We start from the raw sequence: 23,663 nt of genomic DNA on the forward strand, positions 1-23,663 counted from the left end.
CCTTTGAGTATCCTTTTTTAATAGTCAGAATACCACTATTGTCTACACCTTAATTCATTACTATTCTAGTATAAAAATCACAGTAAGCTTAAGGGGCTCTCAGACAATTCGTATTTAACCCTTAAAATAGCTAAAAGCTGCCAGTATGATAATCAGTTCCTCTCTTTTACATGTTATATTGGATAGACTAAAATGGTGATATTTTACAAATCCTTTATAAAGTTCACTTCGGTTAAAAAGAAAAAAAAAAGTCCCCAATCTCACTAACAAAGCCACTGCTAGAGTGACAGTATAACCTTGTGGAGTTTCATCATTCATAGATAATTTAAAGAACATCAACTGTAGATCCTATGATTAATTAGATTAAAAAAACCAATGCTTAGGGACTTTTTTATTAGTATACATTTTAACTCTAAGCTGTTTTATAAATAAGAAGAAAGTACAAACGTGTTATTTAAGAAGAGAATGTGACCAGAGTTGAGAAGACTAAAGATGTTACATTGCCATCCTTACAATCCGTTCTATTGGTTGGAAAGATTGTGTGCTATTAGTGGCTACAGAAAGGCTGCAAAGAAGTGAGCACACCACCATTATCTGACTAATTGCTTTGTGAAGTGCTTTTAGAAAAACTGAAACTGAAAGGCACTCTAAACTACCAATTTATGGTCTATTCTTGGTGTCAATGATGCCTGAGAGAACAGCACGTTGTAAAGTCTGTTTTTCAGATGAGAATGTTTTTGTCAAAGTGATGTGGATTTTCAAATACAGTCAGCCCTCCGTATCCAAGTGTCCCGAACCTGCAGGATTCAACCAAATGTGGATTGAAAATTTCCAGAAAGTTACAAAAAGCAAATCTTGAATTTTCTGCACCCCAGCAACTATTTACATAGCATTTTCATTCTATTTACAACTATTTACATAGTATTTACATATGTCTTTTAAGTAATCTAGAGAGGATTTGAGGTATATGGGAGTATGTACGTAAGTTTTATGCAAATACTATACCATTTTATATTAGGGACTTGAGCATCCTTGGATTTCGGTATCTGCAGGGGTCCTGGAACCCATCCCCCAGGATAGTGAGGGACAACAGTACTCGTGATCATCTGCTTTTCATCATGTGAAATTTATCATGTGCATTCACTTTCACTTCAACTGTCTTCATCCAAATAAATGTTCTTTTTTTTTTTTGGCACTTGCTTCAAAATTAAAATAACATAAACAGAGTACGTGGATTTATTTCAGTGATTGGATTAACTGAGAGGTTTTGCTTTTAGTAATTTCAAGGTTTTCTAATTCCATTTTAAGAGTGTGCTCTGCTTTAATCATCTGCATGGTAAAATCACTAAAATATTTAAGGAAAAAACTGCTGTTGCAGGATGCATAGAGATGTTTGCAGATCCTTTTTTAAATAAAAGGATAGAAATATGTATACTTTTTTTTCCTCCTTATACTTTTCAAAAAATTAAAGAGATTTTACTGTAATTTTTTACCATAATCTTTCACTAGTTAAAAAGAATGGCAGAAAGGCATGGATGAGATAAATTTAAGGGGATCAAGGGAAGCACATCAGTACAGTGTGGTCCCTCCTGGCCAGAAAAATTATAAATTAAAAGTCATCCTGGCGTGTGCTTACTGGTCACTTATAGTAATTTTCATTTATGAACAACTTGTTTACCTTAAGTTGAAATTTCTTTGGCAGAAAGAATAACAATGCACTTGTGAATGCAAGAGGAAATATTCCTTGTTTGGCTTTTTCTCGCACTGTCATTTTTTTGTTTTATTATGAGGGGAAATTTTGTTTAGAATAAAGTTGTCTCATCATTTCACAGTTTTAAAAGTTTTTCTCAGATGAATGAAATTTGGCTTTTGAGCCTCTCAAGTTCAGTATCCAGGTAGCGAGTGAGCTACACAGAAAATGGTCTCATGCTGTGTTTATTGAGATGTCCTGAACTCTTGCCCTGAGCTTATTTCATTTATATTCCATATCTATTCAAACTATGAATTTAGTTTAGCATCACTAAGCACATTACATTTGCTTAATGGCTGTGTATTCCTTGAATCTCAAATTCACTAAGTCACTCCTTTGGGATTCTCCTATCATGATGAAGTAAGGCAAGATGAGAAAAAAATGGGATCCAACATAAAAAAAAACAGCTTGAACTCTTATTCACTTTGTTTGGAAAACGATTTCATGAAACCTGTAGTATTGGGCTTTAAAAAATAAATATCTGTTATATTAAGATCAGTATGTAGCTTTCTTTTAAAATGAGTAGAAGGTACATTTGTGCTGCACCTTTCACCCCCTAAGGAGTGTGTTACAAACTCTATACAGAGCACAGAAATTACTTTTTCCATCACAGGAGTGGAACAGAGCAGTTGTTTAACAGAATACAACAATACTGCAAAATCACTTAAGAAAGCAATTGAATGAGAGTACAGCCTCCAAAAGAAGCGACAGGGGGGATTTAAGAAAAGCAGACTGCAATCTCTCAGCTTGGAATGCGGCCAGGACATTCAGGCCAAACACTCCAATCTTTCCCTGAAACATTATACAGTAGTGCCTTTGACCCATGATCAGTGTCTTGTCATTTTAGTGTTTATCACATGTGACATCTCCTGGATCTAGTCCCTTGATAATTACTAGTCCAAAACTGATCCAGAAAAAAAAAAATTCATTTAATGACTTTCCGATGTCCATTCTTCTAATGCACCTGGGTTCCCACCATCAGGTCTCCTTGCAAATGTCACCAGTCCTAGCCAGTGTTAGTAGGAGTGTAATGCACGTGTTATTTAAAACCCAAGGTGTCAAAGTTGTAGGTGGTAAGATAGATTTTTCTAATTTCAAGTAAATATAAATAGATCCAAGCTTAAGACATCAGTGCAAAATTAGAAAGATTTTGAGAGATTCAGTGAAGCCAAGTGAATGACGTAATATGTGTCATTGAGGGGTTGTTGTTTCTTTGTTTCCTAATAAAAAGGCTATACTTTCATTTACATTGTATTGTAGATCTTTCCAAAGTCCTGAATGATAGTGATCATTCTACAGATGAATTTATTTTGAAAAACATGTATATATATTTCATTTTCCATTTTGAAGATACACTAGACATTTTCAAAACTTCTGACCTCAAATTTTATCTTTCGATGATATAATCTTCTCAGTTCATTACTACATTGGACAGTCCCTTTTCATTTTTCATAATTCTATAGAAACTCTCCTTCTGCTTTGAAGGCAGATTAGAGCTATTTCTTTTTTCATCTGGCAGGTTTGAGTCAGCACTCCCTCTGAAAAGATTAATTTCTTTTGTTCCAATTTTAAAGTAACAATTGCCAGCATCTTAAAAAGCATCAATTATGTGGAAAAACTGCCATGCGCAGAAACCATAATAAAATAGTTGACCTTCATCTTTAAAGTAACTGTGATGCCACCAAGTATTCAATTTTCTATGCTTTCAAATATCTAATAACCCTGCTTTTTTAACCTCATATTCTAATCAAGAAAAGACAATCACATGTAATTTATATATATATATACAAAGCAATATGAAGAAAACATGCTTATATTCATTTAATTTTGTTTGATTTATAGTTATTTGTGGTGAAAGTTACCAGTTGTCTAAACTTCCCAAGGTAATATATTTGGACATTTAAAAGTAACTTAAATTTTTAATGAAAATAAATAAATTAGATCATAAATATAAAGGTGATGACAATTGCAATTTCTCTCTAATAATTACAACATGTAATTAATTTAGCTAATTCTTACTGACTTCTCTTATGTGCTTAATAAATTCCATGATTTGGATATAAAGCACTTAGAACAGTACTGGGAAATACTGAGCTCTGTACAAATTTTATCATTATTATTGTTTACTTTAGTTAGTATAAGTAATTGTATTTCAGTAAAATTTCAATAGTATCTTATGTTTAAGTTGTTTTGTTGGGTTGGAGCTAAAGATAAAGAGAAATATTTGATGTTGCTGTTGGTTTGGTTTATTTCAATAGGATAGTAGCACTTCATACAAGGGTGAAAATCAGAATGCAATTTGAATACAGATGTGGGAATTTTTCAGGTATCTAGTATGTCCCGTTTCCTTTAAGCACTTTATCTCATTTCACTTCACCACAATATTATAATGAAAAAATTATTATTTCCATATTTAGATGAAGAAAATAGAGCAGAAAGGGGTTCAGTTACTTACTCAATGTCACGTGATTATAAATGATAATTCAAAGTAGCTGACTCCAAAACTCTCTCCACTCAATAATGACACTGATTTGGTGACTAATATGTTCATATGCTCATTTTAACTTCGAATGAGAACTTACACAAAAACCTGAAGCTTAGCTCTGCATGTATAATACTTCCATGAGAAGAAGGGTTTCCTAGAACATAACTTGGAAACCCTGATAGACGGCATCTCATAAAGAATCTAGTATCCTTACTGTGTGAGCACAACAAAACTTTCTGGTAGCCCTCGCCTTCTAGCAAACAAGAAGCCCCCTCTAAAACTATGATAATTTTCCTTGCCCCAGCGATACACGATGAGGTCAGCAGAACCCCTTGTTTCAAGGGTCCCAGCCAACCTTATGTGTTAGAGGCCAGCTATAAACTTTAGAAAGGGAGCATGAATGAAGTCACAATATGTCTGAACCCATTTAATGTTTCAACATGACAATATTTTATTCATATTATAAAATCAATTAAACAAATGTTTATTAATAGATAATAAACATGGATTATCTCTGTGGGATTACCCACAAAGATTAAAAAACATGGATGGTTAAGGTCACACAAACCTAGATCGCAATCCTAGTTTTCCTTTTACTAGTTCTGGATCTAAGCAAGTCTTTGCAACCCACTAATGTGCAGTTTCTTTATAGGAAAAACAAGGCTAATAATAGTATCTCTCTCACAGGGCTTTTGTACATTAACATGTATTAAATGAGATAATACATGTAAATCACAGTGTATCTGATCCATAGGAAACACTTCAGAAATTATTTTTGTTCACTTACTAGCATTATTATTAATATATACCGGATTGTATACAAGATCCTTAAGAGCAGATAGACATGGCCCCAACTTAGATATAGAGGTTATGGATTGAAAAGATAGGCAAACAAGCATGGCTGTGCAGTTTACCAATTACTATGCTGGAAGAGGATTAAAGTCATCAAGAGTTCCAAAATGTTCAGTTTAAAAAACCATTCCAAACTGAGAACTGGTCCCATCAAAGGTATGCATTTCATGCAGGTCCCAATCCAGTCTCACATCTTCAGATTGCCCTTCCCACCATGGACACACCTGAGCCCTGGTGGATTAATATCAGACACCTAGGGTAGTGCTGTGGTTTTGACAGGCACTCTGCCTACCTTCCTTTTCTCTAATTGGTTTGCATTGAAGGGTGATGGTATGCCTTTTAGGATGCCAAAAGATTAGACACCTTAGTTCCTAAGAAATGGTTGTGACTGTGGGTAAAAAAACCTAGAAGATTTTTTACTCAAGGTCCTCTTCCAGGGAAGACCAAGCTTTTGAAATTGACTAGAAATATCAATTCCCATTCTAGCTTGGAGAGGAAGTGATGGCATTCATTACTTTAGGATTTTCTATCTCAGGCAGGTCTACTTGTGCCGATGTATGAAGACCACTTATATAAGGCATGGGAATTAAAGTATTCGATTCTGGGTCATCAAGGGAACACTTAGTTAGGACCGGCCAATGCAGCAGTTTGCCAACAGCTGGCAACTGTTTGGCCAAAGTTGCCAAGGCCAAAGGGTAGCTATTATGCAAGGAGTGGTTTCCATAATAAGTTGTAATTGGAGTGTACCATGAGGGGACGAGGGAAGGCAAAAGTGGCAGTGACCATGAATGACCTCCAGGCAACAGGTGCTCTTTTTGGAAAACTAGTCATATTACTGGGAATGATGGCATTGCAGGCTTGGATGTTTGGGTTTTCTTGTCTTTTGGCAATCAGTAAGGATGACTGTTTGGGGCCATCTTCTGAGAGTCCCTGAAATGACGTCTCTCCCACCTGTTTTTGTTTGTATTTTTTTTCCTTTTGTTTTGTTTTGGGTTATCTAAAATGTACTATATAGGATCGTTAGAGATTCACAGAAGATATTCTCAGAAAGCTTCAGAGCTTTGTTTGGTAAGTTTGATTCTAATGGAGGATAAGAGGGAGGTCCTGCAACACAGTTCCCACTTTACCCATGACGAGCCATGTCAGACCATATGGTGAAACACATTCTTATTGTGGTTAATAACTTTGAAGCACAGTTTGGTTGCAAGTAATTAAGATGTTATGCATTGATGATTGACTTCAGTAAATCTATAGCTCCTGCTATTTTGTTGCTTTGTACATGTTTAAAGCTGCCAAGAGAAATCTTAAAAAAAAAAAAAATCCATACAAATGTACAAAAGAAATCCACACAGATATACTCTTAAGGTGGTCTACCCATTAACATTTCAGTTTGTGGACATTTCAAGTGTTTTCAGCCTGAAATTATTCACAGTTACCTTGTTGGCCATTTTTCAGCAAAAGGGCTGCTACTGTTGGCAGGCATGGCAGCCAGCCAGGAGAAATTGGGCATAGAGGAGATGCAAATTTCCCCTCACAGTTAGGTGAGGGCAAATTATGCAATTAAGTATGGTAGCTATTTAAATCCAATTGTAATTCAAGGCCCATCTCAAGTCCCTCCCCCTCCTCCATGAGGCTTTTTAAATTACTTCAGGCCCTGATGACCTCCCTGTCCTCTGCACTTCTATAGCTCAGTTTATTCAGGTAGTTATGAAATTTAAATGAAGATGTATTTTATAAGTTTATGTGTAAGTTAGTCATTTGGCACATGAAACTATATTCCAGGAGTTGGGAAAAAACATATTTTATGTGGTGGTTCTATTTTTGTCAGTCAGCTTTGTTACAATTATTAGGAAATTATTGCCTAGATCAGTCCCCAGGGCCACCAACCAACACATAAGCAATGACAGTACTGCAGGAACTTGGTGTCCTAAGGACTTTTATGTCCCCATATTTAAGAGTTCTCTTCCTCTTAAATTAACATAGCATCTGAACTCAGAAGGTAGTTGAAGGTCAAGTTGGGAGTGGAGGGGAAAAAGTAGATAATACTTATACTGTTTTGTGTTACATACGTCAACTTTCATCTCCTGGGAGGTGTCAAGAAAAGGCTTTGGGAGAAGGTGAATAGAAGATTGAGAGGTTCAATTCTCATTAGAAGGGTAAGGAGAGATTTTCAACGCAAAAGCTCATCAAAGACAGAAAAGAATTCTGGGAGGAGATGGCTTCAGAGATTGGGAATGTATCTGGATGATTGGTATGGGTAATGGTCCCCTTCATTCATTCAACATTCAACTCACACATGCTTACTAGATGTCAGGCACTGGTTTAAGGAGGTACTTGGGGATACAGCAAAAACATGTTAACCAGGATCCCTGCCCTCAAGGAGTTTACACTCTAGTGAAGTAAAAAAGAAGATCTACCCACATACATATAAACAGTTATGACTGTGATTGGAAAAAATCCATAAACACATATATGCAGTAGTGAGTGGTGAGTTGAGGGTGAACGGCCATTTATATACAATGGTAACAGAAGGACTCTCTGAGATGATGACCTCTGAATCAAAACCTAAAGAGTAATAACCATCCTGGAATATCTGGAAGGAGAGGGTTCTAAGCAGAGGGTTCAGCACATGCAGGAATCCTGAGGCAGGAGCGACCTTGGTTTGTTCTAGGGGCAGAAAGAAGAAAAGTATGAGGAGTTCAGTGCAAGCTGAAGGAGAGTGTTAGGTGAAATAGGCAGGGGAAATTTGTGCTATCCTATAAGCATGAGAAGTGGTTAGATTTCATTCTAATTGTGATGGGGAGCCACTGAAGAATTTGAAGCAGAAAAATGCTATGACCAAGTTTATATTCGAGAAGCTTATATAGGCTATTGGATAGAATATAGACTCCTTTCTATAGGTAGAAAGGAGTGATGTTAAGAGACAAAAGCATTTATCCAAGGGAAAGATGAAGGTATTGTGGTCTACGACTGTGGCTGTGCGGATGGGGAGAAGTCAAATTTGGACTTTTGTGGAGGTGGAATAGGTAGGTTTGATATAAAGATTAAGGGAAAGAAAGGAATCATAGATGATTCGTAGTATCCTGGCTTCAGCCTCAGGTTGGAGGCATAAGGTGTTCCAACTGATGACTGTGCCATCTCCCACTGTTCACTCCTGTTTTTTGCTAGCCTTATTTTCCCAGATAATGTCCTCATGGATAATTGCCCCATTTTATTCGTGTCCATAGTGTTTACCATAGTAGGAGTTGAATAAAAACTCCGTTGATTTATTTTCTCCACTACTTGAACAAGAAAATATTACTCAAGAACAATTTTCTTCTATAGGAAAAATATTATGGTGAAATTTTTAGAAACTTTAGCATTGCTTTAAATATATTTATGCTCCCAAGATTACTTATAAGATTATTACTCCATTTAGACACCTTATGTCAAATTTAAAATCTGAATTGCGCGCTTTCATTAAATGTTTAAATTGCACGAAGAATACCTTTCTGGTGACCGTGTGACAACTTCTGTTGAGGCTGGTGTGAAATACAAGATGGTATTTTAAAAGCTTTATAAGTTTTTCATATTTTCCATGAGAAAACCAATATCTATCAACGCTTGTGTATTGTGTATTTCTAAAACAATATTTTAAATCTTAGTGGTTTTATCTTTACCATTTATGTAAATATCCCTCTGATTTTTTTTTTTTTTAACTTTCAATAGTTTACGCAAGGCCATCCACCCTGTGAATCGTCTAAAGCACTAGGCAACCCTACTTTCCATTTTCCCCTGACACCCAGAATAAACTTTGGTTGTCTGCACACTTCATTATTGATGAGTATTAGCAAAGGCAGCAAAGCAAATCATAGCTATTAATACTAAATTACATGTATTAAGTTCTTACTTGCTTCCTGGCACCATGATAAACACTTGCATGTTTTATTTCATTTAATCAATGTAAATACCCTATGAAGTAAGAAGCATCATTATCTCCATTTTACTGATAAAGGCTGAGACTTAGAAAGAGTAAAGGCTGTGCCTAAGATCACCTAGCTGTCAATCAAAAGAACTGAAGTAAATGTAAATCCACAACTCAAACTCTCAACTATAAGGTATATTGCATATTGACATAAGAAGGTCAATCCAGTTGATATTTTGGTTATTTTTATAATTTGGTTAACTTTAAAGGTTTATATTTTCTAACATTTTGAGAGTCTGTGCTTTAACCTGTGTCTCATTTTCTTTTCCCATCATTATCAATTCTGTTTGTTTCTTTATCCTTTTATTCTACCTTTCTTTCACTATCATCTTTTCTCCCTAGCCCAGATTTGGTGCTTTACTCCATAATACTTAAAGCTCTGCCCAGAGAAGGCATTCTTTGTACTTCATGACACTTTGCTGCCATTGCTGTCACTATGTTCTTTCCTGGATTCGCAATCCTGAGCTCCAAGTGTATTTCCAAGATTTCTTAACCTGCTTTTCAGTGTCTCTGAGTGGAATACTGCTGTGTGGAGTCTGGGGTCTTACCAGAGGCTTTATGGGCTTCTTTTTATTGCTAAATGGATACTATGGCATTCGTATTACAGTAGTTTGTTTCTTTATCCCGTTCTTTCAATATTTTTCTAGTACTATGGAGAAAGAGGTAGAAAAATCAGTAGAATTAAAATTGAAAAGAAACTGTGACAAGATGAAAATTGGACAGAAACAAATTGAATGATTTTTTTTTTTTCCAGTCTAAGTTGAAGATTAGACTAGATGTCTCTCGCTTCTCTTAGAAAATAGAAGATGGGGAATATGTCACATGTATCCTGTCCTCACTTTGGTTGCCTTCCATGAAATCCTCCATTTCATTCTGAACAAACTCTCCTCTCAAAATCATTTCCCCTTATGTGTTCAACACAGGAAGTAAGTTGTCCATAATAACATTTTCCACTGCCTTTTTTTTTTCGTGAAGATCATACCTTTTGCTACTCCTCTTGATATGAAAGTGAGGAGGGAAGTCATCCATATTTGAAACCCCCTCTTACCAAAGCCCACTAAATTATTCTTTACTATATTCTTTATTAAATCTGGATTCTTGATTAACAACTTCAGTATCTCCTTTAATGCCTCCAAGACACCCAGATCCTGAGCATTTTATTCTCACCTATACTTGCTCTATTTCTGCAATATAGACTTACAGAGTCTGGTTCTGCAATCGGTTGTTAAGCCATCCCTGTAGATACTCAGATTCTTTTCAGGACCCCATCCTAACTACTTTATTATTTTATCTAAATTTTCATTATTTATCTCAATCTTTGAAGACAATTTTCTTCTAAAGCTAGATCCTCTGAATGTACTCTCTATTTAATACCCATCTAATTCCTGATTGCTAACATGAGGATGCCTTTATTTTCCAAGTCTACTTGATTTCCTCTTCAAGGGAGAGATGGAGGCATTTTGGACTAGGATTGTGGCTGTAGAGAGGGTGAGATGTGACCAGATTTGGGCCATCATGCCAGTCATTGTTGAGAAGTTCTACCAGAATTTGATGTCTGTTTCTTAACATTAGCCTAAAAAGTTGCTTTAGGATCTCATATGAAACCTTAAATGAAATATCTTTTCACTGGTAAAGAGGAGGTTAAAAGAGATCATAGTCTTCAAGTAATGGGAACATTTATTTAATATTTACTGCGTATATTTTTCATTCAGTAAGTATTTATTAAGTGCCAGGTGCTCGGCTAGATATTAACAATTCTCCTGAGCATAAAGTAGACAATGTCTCCCAGAGTTTACTAATAACTTAGAAGAAAAATAATCAGTTTATTACAAAGAAGTGTGATGAGTGATTTGGGAAACTACAAAGGTTTGTGGATCTGTAGCAGGAACATTCCGTCTAGTCAAGAAGGCAATGACATTTCATTTGAGGTCTAAAGAACAGTAAGAGTTAATCCTATCCTAGTGCTAAAGAGAGAATGTTGAAAAGATAGTGCCCCTGACCTCAAAGAACTTACCATACAGGTGTGTATATGCTTTCTGAGAGAGCTTACTAGAAATAGTTCAAATAAACTAGGAAAAACTTTTAGACCAATGGCTCTTTGCACTTAAAATTCACCTGAGCTTTATGGGGAAAAAAAAAATCTATGACTAGTTGCCGCCCCAAATCTCCTGAATTAAAATTACTTGGTATAAATCCTGGGAATTTGCATTTTATAAGATCCCCAGTGACTCCTATATTTATGAATGCTTGGGAATCATTGCCTAAGATTTAAACATAGGTTTTCTTGAGAATCACCTATGATGTTTTCTATCTGCAGATTCTCTGGGCACACTTAAGAACTGGAAAGTTTAGAACTAAGAGGCCCAGGATCTTCATTTGTAGGCATCAGTCCAGTTGATTCTAGTTCAGGGGTAGGTGGACCATACATGGATAAGCAGCATTCTAAAGTTGTATGACAACATTATCTGTTACAGAATATTATGGACTAGATATTGATTTAAGTTTTAGAAGAAGACTGGATCCAATCACCTGGAGGGTATCTTACTTTCTGGCCACATCTAGCTCAAGCCGTCTCCCATTCAAGCATAACTGAGCAGGTACTACTGTGATATACAAATGGCAAGCCACATTTCATTGTTCATAAAACCACAAGTGTATGCAGAGTTTCCAATATGGAAGGAAAGGAGCTGGGCTTTTCCTATTCTCTTATTTGTTTCTGTGACACTTCTGAGATCTATAGAGTCAAGTCACCATTATATAGCTCTTGCTTTCAGAAAGGGTCAAGAAAAAAAAATGTTGTAATATCTCCTGGTTCTTTGTGAAGTATGTAGGCAAAAACTGATAGCTTTCTGTAGACAAGTGTTCATTCCTTCTGATAAAAGCAGAATGCACCTTTTAGCTGCTCCCATGCCTCTTCCCAGGTGGTCACTGCTCTGCAGCCAGAGTGCTAATTTTCCTTCCATGGTTTCTCATCACTCTTAGGATGAAGTCATTTCCTTAATGAGACCTACCATGCTCTATAGGACATGCCCCGACTCACCTCCAGCCTCATCTCCCCTCTTTCTTTGCTTCATTAAGGATGACACGCATGCCTTATGGTCACATGGCACCTCTTTCCATGCACTCTCGTCTGCCTGGAGACCCCTGCTATCTCTGCTTGCTTCCACATCAGCCTAACTAACACTCATCTGTTTCACATGGCAGCTCAGGAGTCACTTAGAGAATCTTACCTTGATTCCCAGTCAAGGTCAGTTTTATCAACATTATTTCTGTCTCCTAGGGTGCTTTTCTCAGAGAGTTATTGTATATACTCCTTCATGAGTTTATTTGCTTAATGTCTCCTTAACTAAACTGAAAGCAGAAACTGTGTGTGTGTATGTGTGACACATACCACATTGTCTACACATAGTAAGTACTTAATAAATATTTGTTGAAGACGTGAATGAAGAGTGTAAAAAACTTGAAGAAAGTCAGAGTATTTCAGAGTAGGATCTCAATCCATCCAGTGGGTTCATCAAATATTTATTCAATATTTGCTATGTGCTGGACACAGTAATAAGCACCAGGAAGGCACAGATGGATTAACTGTTTGTGAGCTGTAAACACAACACGCACTCAGTTTTAGGCAACTTTCTTCCCAGGAGATGCTGTTGAATCACCCATTTGTGTAAGTGGTAGCTCTTCCGAACTCATCTGCCACTTATCTGCAAGCTACTTGGGCATATTCCATTTATATTTCCTCTGTTTTCCCCATACAACACCTAGCCCATTTCCAGGAGGTCCAAGTAAAGCACTCAGTCAGGCCCAATTCTAGAAACAAACCAGAACGTCAGATCAATTCTTGATATAGTATAAGAAAAAGTACCTTTTTTTCTAGATAGTTATAGAATGTAAATGCCAGCAAAATATATTAGAAGATTAAATAGTACATTGTTTTTTTCATATACAAATGAGATTCATGACTATATCAATTTTGTTTGAAAAAACAAATCTAGGGTATTTTGACAACTTCTAGTGAAAAATCAATTCAGATACTTTAATCAGAAATAACTCTCATAATAAGTACCATTTATTTTTTCTTAAGTCTAACCTAAAATCTGCACTCAAATGTGATTGGAACTCTTTTCAAATACTTGATACCATTTAGAATAGTGTTTAGAATTCTTCTTCCCTCTAACCATTCTATGTCATGCCTATATTTGGTGGAAATATTTCTTCTCTTTGAAAACATATTCTGAAATCTTCATGTCAAGTTTAAGTTAAAGATTCAAAGCTAAAGTTGTACTCTAATATAAGCTTATACTTCATAGACCTGACTCCATTTTAAATGTTTGAAATATTGTCCCTTTGTTTTAAATAGCAATAAGTAATCACCTTCTCATTTGCTTTTCCACTTTTTTGTTTAACTGTGCATATCAATTGCCACCAGATATTGTCCCCCTGGCAATTTCTTTTATTGATTAATATTTTTGCTGCCTTTATCCTCACTACCTTGCCGATGGTTTAGACCAGAAGAGTCAGAGCCTAAACAGCCAAAAGAATAAAACTGTATGCAGTAAACAGACTTAGCCAATAAAGAGTATATTTATATTATTACAGTTTTATGCAGCCAGCAGATCTGTGTCCGATGGAGCAAAATAAATATTAGAGCACCCGTTTAATAAATGAATTCAAAGCACATAGTTTTTGAAAGCACTCAGTTCTTCATAAAGGCAATTTGTTCAGAAGCTTGTGTGAGTGATACAGTAATATTCTTATTCTACCACGTTTATCCTTTGTATCAATAATCTTCGTCATTCATATCTATTGAATATATAGAGCTAGCGTTTATTTTTGCCAAGTGAGGTAGGCTAGGATTAGCTACACTTTACAAACGAAAAGAGGTAAGAAGAAGTTAAATGACTTTGCCAAGGTGACACAGTGAGTACACAACAGATCTAAGAAGAAAACGAAGGGTAATGAGCCATGGTGCCTCCCTTCCTGGGAAATCATTTATCAAGCGCTTATTCCAAATCAAGATTAACTGGGTTAGGTGATAGCTCTTCCTCCACCAAAGCACATTCAACTAATAGAGCTGAGATCTGTTATTTGTGTGTTACCATTCTAAATAGAGTGTGTAATGAAAAAAAAAAAAAAGACAAAGTCAAAAAAAGTTGTTTTGCTCTAATTACATCGAAGATTTTATATCCTTTCACTATCACAACATCTGTGTGAGGTAGAGCATTTATAGTGAATTTTCTCACACACATTATGTCCAGATAAAAGCTAAAAAGAATAGATCCATGGCTCTTCAATACTCTAATCTCTTACCTGTTGTTTCTAGAATTTAGGCTGCATTGAGTGTGTTTCCATAAGCATTAAGTTTTTCTTTGGGGTCACATTGTTCCTATTTAAACAGCTGTCCTCAGTTCTGCTGTCATACTGGTTGTAATTATATTTCAACTGAAAACTATTGCTGAATTTTTATTTATAACTTGGCAAAGGAAAGGAACCTAAACTACCTAGAGGTCAGTTTTTCGGAACTGGGATCAATTATTTACTAAGTTCACCGGTGTCAGAAATATTATCCTGTGGTATATTTATAAATTGAAAGGGGAAAAACTCAATTACAAAATCCATGAGCATTAAATGGGTAGCAATGCTTTCTGCAATTGGATTTGAAATGGATCTTTAAACAGAGTAAAAGTTGTTTCTCACGATGTCTTGGAGGAGGGCAGTGTTTATGTCACGTTCTTGTTTATGCTTAGGATTTAAATATCTGCATTCGGTCTTCTATTCAGTTTGTAACAGGTTAAAAAATAACTCCCAACTAGGCATAATTTGGGAAAATTATTTTTTATTAGAAGAATAGGGTAGTATGATGGATAAAGTCACCCTTAGATCCAAATTTCACCATATACTAGCTAAAATCACTTTGGACATTTGAAGAGCAAAGCATTGGTCTCTTGAATTATCTACTCCCAGATCGGGACAAAGGGCTTACTGTATTCATATCAGTTCTCTCACCCACTTTTGAAGTTACCAGCTGTGAAGATTTGTTGACCTATTTGAAATCCCTTATGGGAATGGCAGGGAAGTACAGTGACTATATAATACTTCACAAGATTTCCAAAGGTGTTGTGAAAGAGGACAACCTCAAGACAGCTAGCTGAGACCTGGGAACTGTTCTGCTTTCTCATAGTAGATATTTACACTTAAGCAAAATATGACTTCAGATCAGGAGACAAGAATATTAGAAATAACAGTAGTAGGCACATTTCACACTTATTTGAATTAGGCACGTGGTTTGTGCCAGGCACTGTGCTAAATGTTAAGAAGATAGAAACAACTAATCATAGCTGTTATATTCAATGAGCTCACTATCTAATGAAATAATCAGGTATGTAAGCAAATAATCATAATGGAATAGGAGAGTCTAATTGAGGCATGTAGTGGTAAACCAAGAAACATCAAATAGGGTAGTTTGAAAAAAAATAGTGGAGGTTTCACAGAAGAGATAATGGCTTAATGGTTTTTCAAAGGTTTTTTTTTTTTTTTTTTAAATAACAGAATTTGTAGATAAGCAGGGGTTGTGAGCCACATGTAAAACACTACCTGGAGAAATATAAAAAAGCATGACACATTGTGGGTAGAGGACTTCAACAGAGTCAGAACATGTTGTGAGAGTTGGGAGCCAATGTGGGAAGAAGAGGTTGAAAATATAAAAAGAGAGGTTGATAAACGCCGTACATGCTCTGCTAAAGAATTTCAGATTGTTGAAGATTTTTAACCACAAAATTGACATGATTAGATTGCACTTTGATACGACAGCTCTGTCAGCAAGGTAATAAATGGATAGAAGGAGTAACGTGAAGCATTAGAAATTAGAAACTAGTGGTGGAGAATCTAGTAAGGAAGCCATGGCGATGGTCCAGGCGGAAAGTGAAGAGGTCAGTAGAAAGGGTGAAAAAGTAATTGATTTGAAAGAAAACTGCTAGTGTTTATTAGAAGGGTAGTATGACACAGGTGGCTATAAATAAGGAGGGATGGGAGGAGACCGAGTTTCTTTTATCCGAAGGAGGAAGTCTAGGTTTAGGGTAAAAGATACGGCTTTTCAAAGTTTTTTAATATCCATTAAATTATTTTATATGATAAAAATTTTGAGTGAAAGCCAAGGGTCAACATAAGTCCTGTAAAGGCCTAGAGAAAAAGACTTGCTGTTTCGGGTTGGGGAAGTGTCTATAGCTGGGCAGAGGGACTTTGCTGGAAGAAAAACTGCCCCTTCGGGATATCATCGCTTAGCTTCAATAAGCAAGACCCAAGACTGGCTTCTTTGATAGTTAAAGCATTTCTTCAGAATAATTTGGAAAAGATACATGTTAATTATCAGTTCCAGGAATTGCTAGGTGTATGACCTTGTGTGAGTTTCTTGGACTCTCTCTGAGACTCAATTTTATTATCCTTAAAATGGAAGAATACCACCTGCCTCACAGAATTATGTCAAGGATTAAATGAAATAATACAGACAAGGTGTCTTAATGTTCTCCTTAGCACATAATAAGCACTTTGTAAATGGTTGCTATTTGTCAAATTCCTGTTGAAAGTAGGACATTTGTCAGTTAAATTAAGGAGTTGTTATATCTCAGTTTCACATTCTTCTGTATCTTGTTTCTCTCCTTTGTTCATTCAGCAAGTAGTTTTTGAGCACCTGTCCTTATCAAAAACATCTGGGGGGACAGGATTGCTGGTCACGGTCTGACAGTCTAATGGGGAGAGAAATGCAGTCAAATAAAGACAGTATAATATGATCTCATAGTTTATAAATACATGGGCATAATATTTCATTAATGTGTATTCTGCTAATGTTTTTTTCAAATAAGTTAATTTGGGAGTAATTCTTGAAACTGTTGCAGAAATTTGAAGCCCAGTTGAGTTACCCAAAAGGTAACTAGTTTGAATTACCATCAGCAGTTCCAGAATTATATTGTAAAACTTATAGAAGATATAGCCACATAAATAAATTTGTACAGTGACGACTCGTAATTATAATAAATGCAAGCATTGTAACTCAGAGTGTCTACCTAATAGTTGGTATTGTACCTATTAACAGTTGGTATTGGTATAGATGTAATGATCAAGAGTAGCCAATATGAGAGACTTTTTTTCTATGAAGCATCTGGCTGGTAGTACCATGTTTGTTGGTTTTAACTTTGCTAGGCAAAATGCCATTTGGGGTTTTGAGGTTTTTTTTAAGAAGTGGGGAAACAACCTTCAGCATTTTTTTCTTACTAAACTCCATTCATGCCAGAGAAAGAGAAAATTGCTGGCTGGAGAAACCAGAAGCCAAATTTGCAAGTGAAGTCAAACAAAATACTAATAAATTCTTGTAATATGTATTAAAATGCTTTCATTTTCACAACCCATTTAACAAGTAGGTGTTTCCCGCTGTGCAAAAATACATTAATTTTTTTTTTTCTTTCCACACCTCTACAAATTGCTTTTGTGTAATATACTGCACCATAGGATACTTACTCAGAGAGCTGATGCAAAACCTCATTTTGAGAAACAAAAGCAGTGTCAATTTCTATGGCAAGAGAATGAATACTACATTCCAAGTTGATTTAGGATCTGACACTTCAAATCTAAAATAAGTTACTTGGAAGGCTCACTATCTTTTTTCCCTGACCTTGGGTATTCACGGCATTTATGACCTTGAATGAAAATGAAGTCTGATACTAAGAATGTCCTTCATCAGCATGAATTAGCAGTTTTTTAATGTATGTTTCTGTGATCATCAGTTTATTTTCCAACGTGTAATTTCTATCTCCCTAAATCAATTTACCAAGCAGCATGTTGCGAATGTGACTCATTTCATCTGTGCCTGTGCTTAGCATTATGTTGCTACAACAAGACCACCTGACAGATTTTTGAGCCTAGGAAGTTGTCCATTTCAATTAACAGGACACCCAGGACATTTCCCTGTCAGGATAATGAAAGTATGCACTAATTTGCCTCCTCTCTGAAAAAGAAGAAAATACTATGTACTGTTAAAGTGAAGTCAACTTCCTTTTTTTTTTTCAGAACACAAAGTCTTAGCATAAAATGAATATAGATAATAGAAAATTATACATAGAAATATACAATATATATTATATGTTGTTGTATTATGTATATTATATGTGTGTGTGTGTCTGTGTGTGGGTCTGTGTGTGTATTTTTTTCCTCCACACTATAGTGTCTGTGCCAGGCATCCTTTCCTAATTCTTCCACGTCTATAGGAAAATGGATGGATTATGGACACAATCATCAATTCATAATGCTGATATGACCTGCTGTTACCTGTCCATAGCAATAGGTTTGTGTTTCCTGTGCTTTGGAGAGGAAACACGTAGAAGAAAATGCGTCATTCTAATGTTTAAGTATCGTTTACTTTATGAACCCTTTGAAGAAACCTGCAACGTTTAATTCCTCCTAGGCTATGGCTAAGCAAGGTAACCTAATGGGTGGTAAAGTAGAAACACGGTATGACAAAGGCTCCAACTGGTTTCATGAAGAATTGATGCAGTTTTGCAATAATGCTTTAATAAGATTAGAAACTCTGACATTGTCTCATCCTCCGTCAACATTGGTGCATGCTGGACTTTTAATATAGTTGCACATGTAAACCTTAGGTTTTCTAGTCCAATTCAACTTCTCCAGGTTCTGTTCTTGATCGATCTCTTTTTGTTAATAGTTTTTGTAAGCCTACAGGAGAAAGGAGAAAAGGGAAAACAAAGTGAAGCAAAGCTCCTTTCAACTATAAAAAGTCCCTACAAATATATGTGGGCGCTCTTTAGATATACCATTTTGTATGGTTAAGCTTCACAAACTCATCTCTGCAGCAGGCTGCACATTTAGCTGGGAGACAACTGAGTTATGAGATTCGTTTTGGACCGTTGAGAAAAGAAATGGAGCTAAAGGTTCGAGATTCTATCGTGAGCCCATAAAATAGGAACTTTTCCTTCTTCTGGTGAATTTCTCTCACTAATACTGGTTTATTTTCCTTTGTATGGAGAATGGTCATTATTAAGACACCTCGTAGGTCTCCTCCATGCACAGTGGCCCTTAATTAAAGTTGTGCATATATATGTAGTGATGAGATGAGCCTGACGTTTTGCAAACACCTCCTTTCTTTAAAAAAAATCCAATGATTATTTTATAGAAAAAGAATAATAGTGTTATACAATTTGGGAGCTGAAAAGATGGATCTAACCCCTCAGTAAATCATTTTAAAGATGAAAACTACTGTCCAAAGAGGTTGATTTGCTCCAAATCAGAAAGTTATCTAGTGATGGGAGAACAGACAGAGTGCCATCATCTGCCCTCTAGGAAAGCATTTTACTCTTCAGTGTGCTTAACAACTTGACAATAAAGTGAGGGATTTAGAAAATGTATAGCTTCTAAACCTAGACTCTGTAAGGAAATAATTTATCATAACTCATATTTTTATTTTATCTTTCAAAGAGCTGGATTTGGTCTAAGTACCAAACTTATTCATTAACATTTTTATTCTATTGCCAAAATAAGTGCATTTCGTATATTTTAATGTCTCTTCTGCTTTTTCAAAGCATCTCAAAATCTGCCATTTTGTTTTGTCACCATAGCTCTCCAATAAGGTAGCTATTCATATCTTCTGTATTTCATTTTTTCCCCCCCTCACTGAGGACACTGAAAAAGAAAGAGGTAAAATATAACCCTACCAAGTTCACAAACCAATCTATACAGACAATGACAATATAACTGTGTGTCAATGAATTTGTAGAAGGAAGTATAAAAGAGGAAACTTACTTATACCAGCTATTGACTGACTTGTGCTAAGCTGGTTGGAGAAGCTTTATACATGTTATTTCATTTAATTCTCTGTGAAGAAGCATTATCTCAATTTCCTAAATGATATACTAAGTCTCAGACAGGGTAAATAATTCAACTGAGGCCTTAAAACCATGTAGAGGCACAACTAAGATTCAAAATCAGGATTTTTACTACAAAAACAAATGCTGGGTCTTCTAGACTAGTGGTTCTCAAATTTGGTCTGGGGACCCCTGCAGGCCCAAATACCTGGTCTTTGAGATCAAAACTATTTTTATACCTTTTCAATCTCATTGCCTAATGATTTTACAATGTTTTCCAGAGGTTATGTGATGTATAGCAACACAACAAATCGACTAAAGCAGCAGACATGAGACTTCAGCTACCTTCTATTAAGATAGAGATTTTAAAAGATTTGTAAATGTGTAAAACAATGACATTGCTTTCACTAATCTTTTTGTTTTGGAATATAGTTATTTTTTAAAACATGTTAACTATATTAACAAGTTATATTTTATTGTTATTTTAATAAATTAATAAAATTTTACATTTCTTTTAATTTTTAATAGGTTATGTACATGCAGACGTAACACATACACAACAGATCTCGTGGAATCCTTGATAATTTTTTAGTATAAAGGAGTTCTGAGACTAAAAACATTTGAGAACCACTATGTTAGATGAAGCCTCCTCATTGAACAAAACAACCCAGGACCTGTCTTTCAAAGGACAAGAAAATCTATGTGTACATCAGTCTTAGTGCTAGAAATGACCTTTAGATAAAACTTTGCTGCCATGTTGTTTTTCACTTAACTTATCCTAGAAAGAAATCAGTAGTTATTGTTCTTTTCTTGGAGGTCCTGAGTTATGAATTGTCACTATAATCAGGTATTTAAATCTAACTCTTTTGACTTAGTTTTAGCAAAGGTCTCAAAGACCAAGAAGGAAATGAGAGGTGATAAAACCTGCACATTCCAAAGTGAGGGGCGGTAATCTACATAAAACTTTCAAAGACAATTTTTAAAATTAGTTTGACAATACCTCTCTTAGCTGGATGAAATAAAAGGGTCAAAGTAGGAGAAGCCAGGTTGTTGGAAACTGAATAATTTCTTTAAATATAGTTGTTAATATGCTGAGTCTTTATGGGGGCAGGAAAAACACAGCTTCCCTCTCGCCTGAAACCTAGACAAAAGGGGCTTTAGAGAGACCATCTGAAGATCCTCACATGTTGGAGTCTCTGTGGCCCTGCAGTTGATGCCTGGCCCACAGTAGGAGAAGCCAGAATGTAGGATATTGTGACTGGCTGAGGCCTCAGATGGAGGAACATGAAGAGGCTTCACTGAGAGCAGTCTGGACTCAGAAGTTGACAGGGCGGAGTATGGTGAGCATTTCCTCTGGGATCAGGTATTGAAGAAACAGCCTGGAGTTGTTGTTTTTAGTAATTTTAAAATGTTTTATTATTATATATTGTATAATTCATAGTAATACATTTATTATTACATAATTATGTTATTTCATTCCTACAGAAAAGTTACAAGACTACTGCTAAGAATTACCATACACTCTTTGCTAAGATTCAGCAATTATGTCTATGCTGGACCATTTGCTTTATCATACCCTTTCTTTATCAGTCTTTTTCCACGCGTGCGCGCGCACGCGCATGCACACACACACACACAAACACACTTTATTTCTGAACCATTTGCCTGTAAGCTGAAGACATCATGCCTCTTTATCCCTAAATACTTTAATGTGTATTTCCTAAGAATAAGCACATTTTCATATATAACCACAGTGTAGTTATCAATATCAGGAAATTCCTCATTGTTATCATAGTATCACCTAATCTATAGCTGGAATTGTTTCAAATTTTTCCCAAGAAGGGCATCCTGACCCCACCTAGGGGTAGAAATGCTGACCTCCCAAGGGTTGAGAGAGGAAGTATGAAGGGGGAACAGATGGAAATGCATAGGTCTCTAAACCAGGCTTGAGTGACTGGCAAGGATTCTAGGAAATTGGGATTGGCGATAGAAAGGACTCATTCACTGAAGAACAATTCAAAGATTTGTTTTCTGGGAAATGGGGTTGAAAGAGGTACCTAGCCGACCAGCAGCAAGGCAAATTTAAGCACAGATTGGAATGCACCTATCACAGGCTCCTAGTTGTGCTTTCTCTTTATTGTCAGAATTGATTGAGGAAACCAGGGCTATGCTTCTTCAACAGGTAGAGACTGTTCATGCTCAGTGGCCAAGACTAGCTGCTGTATCAATAACCAAAGCCAGAATTTTGCTTAACAGTATGTATCTGTAACATATCTTTACCATTCTAGAGCTATAGAGACATTTATTCATTTAATTATCAAATATTAACTAAATGTATACGTTGTAAAGTCCTAGACTAGGAATACATTCCTGCAGTCTCAACATTCAGTCATTCATTCATTTATTCATTCAACAAATACTTTCTGAGAAGTACCATGTACCAGACTTTCTAGGTGCTAGGAAAATAGTATTTGACTAAAATGGCCAAGATTCGTGCTCGCCACGAAGTTAGTTAGTTACTTTCTAGGGTGCATTCTGTTGTCCTTGTTGAGCTTATTATCTCTGCAAGGGGGCTGCTGCAAAAATGTTTTGTTATATCTATGCTATAGATTTTATGCTGTAATGATTAAGAAAGAATTTGGATCAGAGAATGAAGCTAATGGAGAATTTAGTCCAGCTTTTTTCCCCTGTGATGATGTATTGTCTTCTTGAAGTCCTGCTGTTTCTTACATATTTTATTTTTTAATAGCTCCAGGATAATAGCTATTTAACCCTGCATTTATTGTGACTTTTTGACAGTCAATTGCAAAGCAGAATACGCTTACTTATTTTTTATTTATTTATTTTTAATTTATTTATTGATTTATTTTTGGCTGCATTGGGTCCTCATTGCTGCGCACGGGCTTTCTCTAGTTGCGGCGAGCAACAGCTACTCATCATTGCAGTGTGTGAGCTACTCATTGCGGTGGCTTCTCTTGTTGTGGAGCACGGGCTCTAGGCACGTGGGCTTCAGTAGCTGTGGTGCGTGGGCTCAGTAGTTGTAGCACACAGGCTTAGTTGCTCTGCGGCATGTGGGATCTTCCCAGACCAGGGCTCTTTTTTTTTTTTTTTTTTTTAGTGGTGCAACAGACAGTGCCAAATTTATTTTGATTTTAAAGTAACATTTCAATTGTCATTTTTCTCTACGGATATACAGACACACACTGTAACGACTCGTTCAAAGTCTGGACAATGAACCCGTGTCGCCTGCATTGGCAGGCGGATTCCCAACCACTGTGCCACCAGGGAAGCCCCAGAATACCCTTATTTAAAATATGCTTATGAGGGACCTGGCTCTGCCCCAGCAGCTGAGAGGAGCTGGGTCTCCTCAGGACCCACTGGAGCCTTGGCTTCTGGAACACGCAGGGCCGAGGCCATGCTGACGGCCCCAGCTCTGGGGCGACAGGCATCAAGTCCACAGTAACGGAAGCTTGGTCTCCTCAGGACCTGCTGGGAGGTGGTGCCACTGAAGGAAAAGGGTCTTGGTGCTCCGGCCAGGTGTCAGGCCTGAGGCTCTGAGGTGGGAGAGCTGAGTTCAGGAATTGGTCCACCAGAGACCTCCTGGCTCCACGTAATACCAAATGGTGAAAGCGCTCCCAGAGATCTCCTTCTCAATGCTAAGACCAAGCTCCACTCAACAACCAGCAAGCTACAGCGGTGGACACCCTATACCAAACAACTAGCAAGACAGGAGCACAACCCCAC

This window comes from Eschrichtius robustus, chromosome 13 (genome assembly GCF_028021215.1).
Source record: "Eschrichtius robustus isolate mEscRob2 chromosome 13, mEscRob2.pri, whole genome shotgun sequence".
Taxonomy (NCBI): domain Eukaryota; kingdom Metazoa; phylum Chordata; class Mammalia; order Artiodactyla; family Eschrichtiidae; genus Eschrichtius; species Eschrichtius robustus.